The sequence below is a fragment of the Mesocricetus auratus genome, unplaced genomic scaffold, assembly GCF_017639785.1.
Source record: "Mesocricetus auratus isolate SY011 unplaced genomic scaffold, BCM_Maur_2.0 Super-Scaffold_100008, whole genome shotgun sequence".
Classification (NCBI taxonomy): domain Eukaryota; kingdom Metazoa; phylum Chordata; class Mammalia; order Rodentia; family Cricetidae; genus Mesocricetus; species Mesocricetus auratus.
In genome coordinates, this window is record NW_024429192.1 from 83,682,666 (window position 1) to 83,690,548 (window position 7,883).

Here is a 7,883-nt window from a genome sequence, read left to right on the forward strand (position 1 = left end):
CCAATCTGTTGCTCTTTAATGCTTGAGTGTAACTATTTACTACCCAGTCTGAGCATGTCCCTTGTGTTAACTCACTGGGTCGAGGGAACTATATACTCAAGTTCTTTTATGGGGAAAGCACTTTGAAACTCCCAATATTAACCATTCTCATTCCCTCTTCCACTATCACTTCCCTGTCATCTCCTCTGACTCCTCTTCCTTCCTTTTTCTTCCAACCCCACTGACATTCTGCCCTCTCTCATTCTCCTTTAATGCCTTTTCCCATTATGTGACGCCAAACTTACCTAACCATTGTGGTCCTGGCAGAGCTCCTTCCTGACACTCCCATCAGCCAAATGGCCTAGTCAAATTTAATACGCTCATAGAGCTGTGACTGGTTAATTCTTCCCTTTTATTATTGCATGAATTTGTTTTGTTTTGTTTTGAGACAGGGTCTCATATAGTCCAGAAAGGCCTTTAAATGGTGAACTTCCTGGCCCTGACCAGGAATTTGCTATTGTATTTGGGAATGTTTGAGGGACTGCTAGAGCTCTATGTTTTGTAGGGTGCTTGGTTACCAGGATGCAGCAAACCTTAGCATCAGTAAAGGTACTAGTGTAGAAGGTGATGCTGGCTAGCAGGTGGGGTCTTTTTCTCCATCCATTAAATTAAAATATAGGAGGATAGCAAAAGTTAAAAAGTAAGACTTACTGGCAGGTGTTACAGACTTCTCTGATAGAAAAGTGTCCCCCAGTTGGAGAGACCACCGGCTTTAAAGGGGGTGGATTTTTATTTGGCTTTAGGGTGTCCTGCCTGGTGATTCCTTTCCCTCTCTTTTACTATTGATCCAAAAATGTCTATATATTCCTTTTATATTGGTGTTAGGAGGATCAGAACTTTCTCAGACTTACCTTCTGCAAGCAGTTTTGGAGTCCTCTCCTCCAACCTCATCTGAGAACTACGTGGCTGAAGTAGGGTTCTTTGCATAGCTTGTCTTTGTTTTGTCTTTTGTTTTTTTTTTCCAGTATCCTTTTGCTTCGTGAACTTACCAAACTTTCATTGTATGTGTCAATTTGGGATTTAGTCTATGATTTCCCTTATTCTGGCAGCACCTATGTTAAACATTCTGTATGGCTGGTAGACTGATTAAAACTTGCATAATTGTAGCCAGGCAGTGGTGGTGCACACCTTTAATTCCACCACTTGGGAGGCAGAGGCAATCTGATTTCTGTGAGTTCAAGACCATCCTGGCCTACAAGAGCTAGTTCCAGGACAGGCTCCACAGCTACACAGAGAAACCCTGTCTCAAAATAACAAAAAACAAAACAAAACAAAAAACCTTGCATAATTGTGTTACATGTTGTAGCCAAATTATCCTGGGCTATCTCCCCTAGCCCCCAATAGCCACTTATTACCCATTTCTTTTTTTTTTTTCTGGTTTTTCGAGACAGGGTTTCTCTGTATTGTTTTGGAGGCCATCCTGGAACTCACTCTGTAGACCAGGCTGGCCTTGAACTCACAGAGATCCACCTGCCTCTGCCTCCCGAGTGCTGGGATTAAAGGCGTGAGCCACCAACGCCCGGCTTATTGCCCATTTCGTTGTGTGACCTAACATCCTTGTGACTAGTAAGTTTGACTTATTGGAATGTACAAAAAGTTCCCTAGATTCCACCAACTTGAAGATGAATAATGCCAGCAGATAGTATCCTTAAGCTGTAGCAGACACTTCCCTGCTTTTCTGTAATCTACTTGCCTATTTCTGCTAATGTATTTCCTTCCTTTCTCCCTCCCTCCTTCCCTTTGTCCTTCCTTCCTTCCTCCCTTCCTTCCTCCCTTCCTTCCTTCCTTCCTTCCTCCCTTCCTTCCTCCCTTCCTTCCTTTCCAAGACAGGAATTCTCTGTGTAATAGTCCTGGCTGTGCTGGAACTGACTTTGTAGATCAGGCTGGCCTTGAACTCAAAGATCTGCCTGCTGATGCCTCCTGTGCTGGGATTAAAGGTGTGCACTACCACACTTGGCCATTCCACCAAGGTATTTTTACAATGTCTTGATTTGTTTTCTTTGTTCTGTTACTATAAAAAAAAACTATAAATCTGTTAACTACCATAGAACATGGCAAATGGAGTAATCTAACCTTGCCTTCCAAACCAAGATTACTCATGTTTGACTCCAGGACAAACTATCACTTACTCTTTTAAAACAAGAACTGTTTTTGCATTATTAAGAGGTTTTAGTGGAGCCGGGTGTTGGTGGCTCACGCCTTTAATCCCAGCACTCGGGAGGCAGAGGCAGGCGGATCTCTGTGAGTTCGAGGCCAGCCTGGTCTACAGAGGGAGTGCCAGGACGGCCTCCAAAACAATACAGAGAAACCCTGTCTCGAAAAATCAAAAAAAAAAAAAAAAGAGGTTTTAGTGGCTGAATGTGGAGTCCCAAGGATGATCCACTTTCATTGAGAGGTGTCACTGGACCGGTGCCAGGATGAGCCACTTTTATGTGCAGACTGTCTGGTATTGACTCCACACTTGAATGCTGGTGAGTTCTTTTTGGGGCTTGGACCTTCCTTGGTTTGGATTATTCTGAGCTGTTTGGTAAGGATACTTTATCATAGTTTGACTTTGCTTAAAGATCATTTTGTTTGTTTTAAATCATCCCTTTTGTTTGAGTTCTGACTGTTCGTTTTTTTTTTTTTAATTTGTTTGCTTTCAGGACATTTGGTTTGTTCATTTGCTTCTCCTGCCACTCCTCCCATGTCTAATTCAAGGAAGGAGGAAATGTTTGGAGAAAAACTGCCATTTGGTCCTCCAGCTGGCTTTATGTTTGATAATTGTGTTAGTTTAACTTATATGTATCTGAAAAATGAGAAAATCTAAAGATAACTTGGCTTTATGGTTTTCTTCACGGAATACATTTGCCATGTACACACACACACACACACACACACCTAAAAATCCTAGACAAGAGAATTAAAAATCATGAATAGGCAACCTGCTTTGATTTAAAAAACAAACTTCTGGCCAGGTGGTGGCGCACACCTTTAGTCTCAGCATTCTGGAGGCAGAGGCAGGCAGATCTCTGTGAGTTCAAGACCAGCCTGGTCTGCAAGAGCTAGTTCCAGAACAGCCTCCAAAGCCACAGAGAAATCCTGTCTTGAAAAACCAAAAGAAAAAAAGAAAATGACAAAAAAACTTCTGCAGGAAACAAGTGATGGAGTTGGTATTAACAAAAGTTGGTGAGTTATAAAAACTACATCAGTGTCAAAAACAGCAAAATCAATAGGAAAGCAGGACATTGGTGGCTCTTGCCTTTAAGAGGCAGAGGCGGCGGATCTCTGAGTTCAAGGCCAGCCTGGTCTAGGACAGCCAGGACTGCTACACAAAGAAACCATGTCACATCTTCAAAAACAAAATAAAGAAACAACAACAAAAAAAAAAGTAGAAAATTGGGGGCTGGGTGTTGGTGGCTCACACCTTTAATCCCAGCACTGGGGAGGCAGAGGCAGGCAGATCTCGGTGAGTTCTAGGCCAGCCTGGTCTGCAGAGCAAGTTCCAGGACAGCCTTCAAAACAATACAGAGAAACCCTGTCTTGAAAAAAAAAAAACAAAAAAAAAATAGGAAATTGGTAAGAAAATGTTAGAGGTTATATCAGAAAAAATTTTGAGAAATCAAACTCTTCCAGACTCTATTTTTTCCTGCTGTTGTTTTTGGTTTTTTTCAAGACAAGGTTTCTCTGTGTAACAGCTTTGGCTGTCCTAGAACTCACTCTGTAGACCAGGCTGGCCTGAAACTCACAGAGATGCCTCTGCCTCTGCCTCTGCCTCTGGCCTCTGGCCTCTGGCCTCTGCCTCTGCCTCCTGAGTTCTGGGATTAAAGGCATATGCTACCTTACCTGGCTTCAAATCTTCTATTTTCATTTATGTTTTTCTGAGCTTAATTTTTCCTTCTTTTTTTTTTTTTGGTGTTTATGAGATAGGGTTTCTCTGTTTTGTTTTGGAAGCTGTCGGTCCAACCTGGCCTCGAACTCACAGAGATCTGCCTGCCTCTGCCTCCCGAGTGCTGGGATTAAAGGCGTGTGCCACCGCCGCCCAGCGATTTTTCCTTCTTAATCTCCAAGCAGAGCAAAATTCTGTATGAAAAGATTGTTATGGTTTGTTTAAAAATAAAACTTAGAAACTTCACATACTGGCAAAAGTCTTTAATACCCCCAACTAGGGGAGGCAGACATTTAAAACTGTCTGTAGCACAACTTCTAATAGGTCTTAATAATGAAAGTCCACAGTCAGATAATCAGGGTAAATGATGAAAGATCAGAGAAGTAAAGGAGCCAGCCACAAGAGTGACCTCCTACGTCTACTGAATCCTCAGACCAAAGGAATGATCCCGTCCCTATGAATCCTCAGACTGAAATGCCCTGAGCTCCTGTCTCCTCCTGCCTATATTCCTCTTTCCACCCAGCCATATCACTGTCTCTATCTCCCTGGTGCTGTGATTAAAGGTGGGTGATCCCAAGTGCTAGGTCAAAGGTATGAGCTCTGTTTCTCTTTTTTACTGAATCACTCAAGCCCAGGGTGGCCTTGAACTCACAGAGATCTTGCTTGCCTCTCCTTCCCGAGTGCTGGGATTAAAAGTTTGTGCAACCACTGCCTGTTGTCTCTGGCTAGCTAGTGTGGCTAGTTCCACACTCTGACCTTCAGGCAAGCTTTGTTAGATCACAAGCAAAGCATCACCACAACTGTCAAAACTTGCTAAAACTTTTAGCTTCCTTTGCCAGAGACACTCTCATTCATTCTAAATCTGAGATCTATCTTTAAGGAAACATCTATTATCTCCTTATGAATTAAGTACTTAAAAATTAAGTAAAATCTGTGTCATCCTTCTCTATTGATGTGAACCATACACCATTACAGGGAACTTTTAAACATGGTAACTGCAAATTCAGCATTTGTTAACCAAGCTGTTTTGTTTTTCCATGGTGAGGTCCCAGGAAAAGAACAAGTAGGGGAAAAAAAGTAAAAAAGATAGCCTTTGTAAAAGGATTCCTTCAGGAACTTGTAACTGCCTCCTGTGTTGCAAATTGCCTGAAGACTCATCCATTCTTATTTTTCACCTCAAACTAATGCCAACTCCTGCAAACATGTTCAAGACTATAGAAAACAGGTGATTCTCATCTTCAACTGCATTGACAGGAGAGTACCCCATGTGTCTAAACTCAAAACCTCTTGACAACATTAATGCTCACCATGCTTTGTATTTCTTAAGTCCTTTTAAAAATTTTATATTAATCCTTATTTATTTATTCGTTTATTTATTATGTATACAGTATTTTGCCTGCCTGTGTGTCTGCAGGCCTGAAGAGGGCACCAGATCTCATTCTAGATGGTTGTGAAACACCATGACCATGTGGTTGCTGGGAATTGAACTCAGGACCTCTGGAAGAGTAACCAGTGCTCTTAACCTCTGAGCCATCTCTCCAGCACTTATTTATTATTATTTTTAAAATTTTATTATTTATTATGTATACTGTATTCTGCCTGCATGTATTACTACACACCAGAAGATGGCACTGTACCTCATTACAGATGGTTGTGAGCCACCATGTGGCTGCTGGGAATTGAACTTAGGACCTCTGGAAGAGCAGTTAGTGCTCTTAACCCCTGAGCCATCTCTCCAGCCCCTTATGTATTATTTTTAAAATAGATGTTTGCTTGGTGTTTTTTATAACTCATGAGCCTATCTTTAAAAAAATATTTAATTGTGTGTGTGTGTGTGTGTGTGTGTGTGTGTGTACCTGAGTGCATGTACATGCCAATATGTGTGTGAAACACACACAGTAGCCAGAAAAGTGTGTCAGGTCCCCTAGAACTGTAGTTATAGAAGATTATGAGTTACCATATGGCGCTAGGAATAAAATCTGTGTTCTCTAGAAGCGCAGTCAGTGCTCTTATCCATAGAGCCATCTCTCTTCCCCAAGCACCCGTGTTTCTTGGTAAACATTTAAGATGTGCTATAGTAAAATTAGCTGGGATTTTAAAAGGTAGCAAGTCATATTTTGCTGATAAAAAGTGAATTGACACTACCAGGTGCACACTTTTTTTTTTTTTTTTTTTTTTTTTTTGGTTTTTCGAGACAGGGTTTCTCTGTGGCTTTGGAGGCTGTCCTGGAACTCACTTGGTAGTCCAGGCTGGCCTGGAACTCACAGAGATCCGCCTGCCTCTGCCTCCCGAGTGCTGGGATTAAAGGCATGCGCCACCAACGCCCGGCCAGGTGCACACTTTTAATCCTAGTACTCAGGAGACAGAGACAGACAAAATCTCAGAGTTCCAGGCCAGCCTGGTCTACACAGTGAGTTCCAGGACAGCCATTATCAAGCAGAGAAATCCTGTCTCTTAAAAAAAAAAGTTAATGGACAATTACAATGTGACTCCTATTGAACTTCCCCCTTTTTTGCTGTAAAATAAGTAAGATTTGATTATGTAAATAAAATTTTAAAAACCAAAAAGTGCCGGGCGTTGGTGGCGCACGCCTTTAATCCCAGCACTCGGGAGGCAGAGGCAGGCGGATCTCTGTGAGTTCGAGACCAGCCTGGTCTACAGAGCTAGTTCCAGGACATCCTCCAAAGCCACAGAGAAACCCTGTCTCGAAAAACCAAAAAATAAACAAACAAACAAAAAAAAAACAAAAAGTACTTAATTATACTTACAAAGTCCTTGGAATCCTGAGTTCTCAGAAGTCTGACCTCATTTTTGTACATACAATAACCTTTCCCAACTTCCATATAATTTTGTTAAATGGGAATTTTAGTTACTACTATATTATATATTAAGTGCCCTTAACCACTGAGCTGCCGCTCCAGTCTCTTTCTGGATTATTTCAATTGTAGGTGTAATATCCTTATTGTGTTTTACATATGTCAGATGTGGAGGGGGAGGGGAAATCAAATTGGATAATTATAGCTGACTTGATTTTATCTAGGTGGATTTTGTTATTGTTGCTTCCTTAATGACTTTACTAGTTACTTGCCTCTCCTGAACCTTTTGTTTCTTGCCTCTTCATCCTCATCCTTATCAGATTCTAGAGACAAACCTTCCTCTCAGTGTGGAACATCATACATTAGGCCTCCACATACACAAAGGTGTGATGCTTGGCCAACAGGGAGAGCTGTGAACTGAAGCCCCCCTCCTCCCCCGATCTGCATCTTCTTATTGGTTAAATCACAAGCAGAACATTAACTCCCACCAATCCAAAAGCTAAGAATTGGCCATTCGAGGACATGTGAGATCCATAGCAGATGCATTCTTGTTTTCTATCACCAACCTCCTTGATGTTTCCACAAATGTGTTCTTGTGTATGCACAGAAGTGTACAGGTGTAAGCATATGTGTCTGGAGGCTAGAGGTTGATGTCTGTCATGGAACTTTGAGCACACCGGTAAGACTAGCTGGCCATCCTACTACAGAGATCCTGCCTCTTCTGTCTCTTGAGCATTAGTATTACAGGCACACATAGACATGTATGACTTAAAAAAAAAAGGTGTTTTGGTTTCTTGATGATAGACTAACCTGTAAGTTGATATAAATAATTTTCTCCCCAAGTTGTGTGCAGACACGGTGTTTATCACAGTAGCAGAAATCAAAATACAAATGTGTCAAACGTTTTGTCAATCTACCATTACTCCCCAGCCCCCTTCACTGTTTGTTGTCTTGGTATAAAATTTTCCATTAAACTGTTTGTTAGCAAGTTGGAATTTATGGTAACTTTAAATTTATGTTTCTAAGCGGCGGCCACTCATATTTGGTTCTAGAATAAACTCTTACTCTCTTCGAGGTGATAACAGACTTAAATGAAAATTAGGGTTCAATCTTCAGTGCAGTGAAAATAGCTTTACCTGGCCGGGCGTTGGTGGCGCACG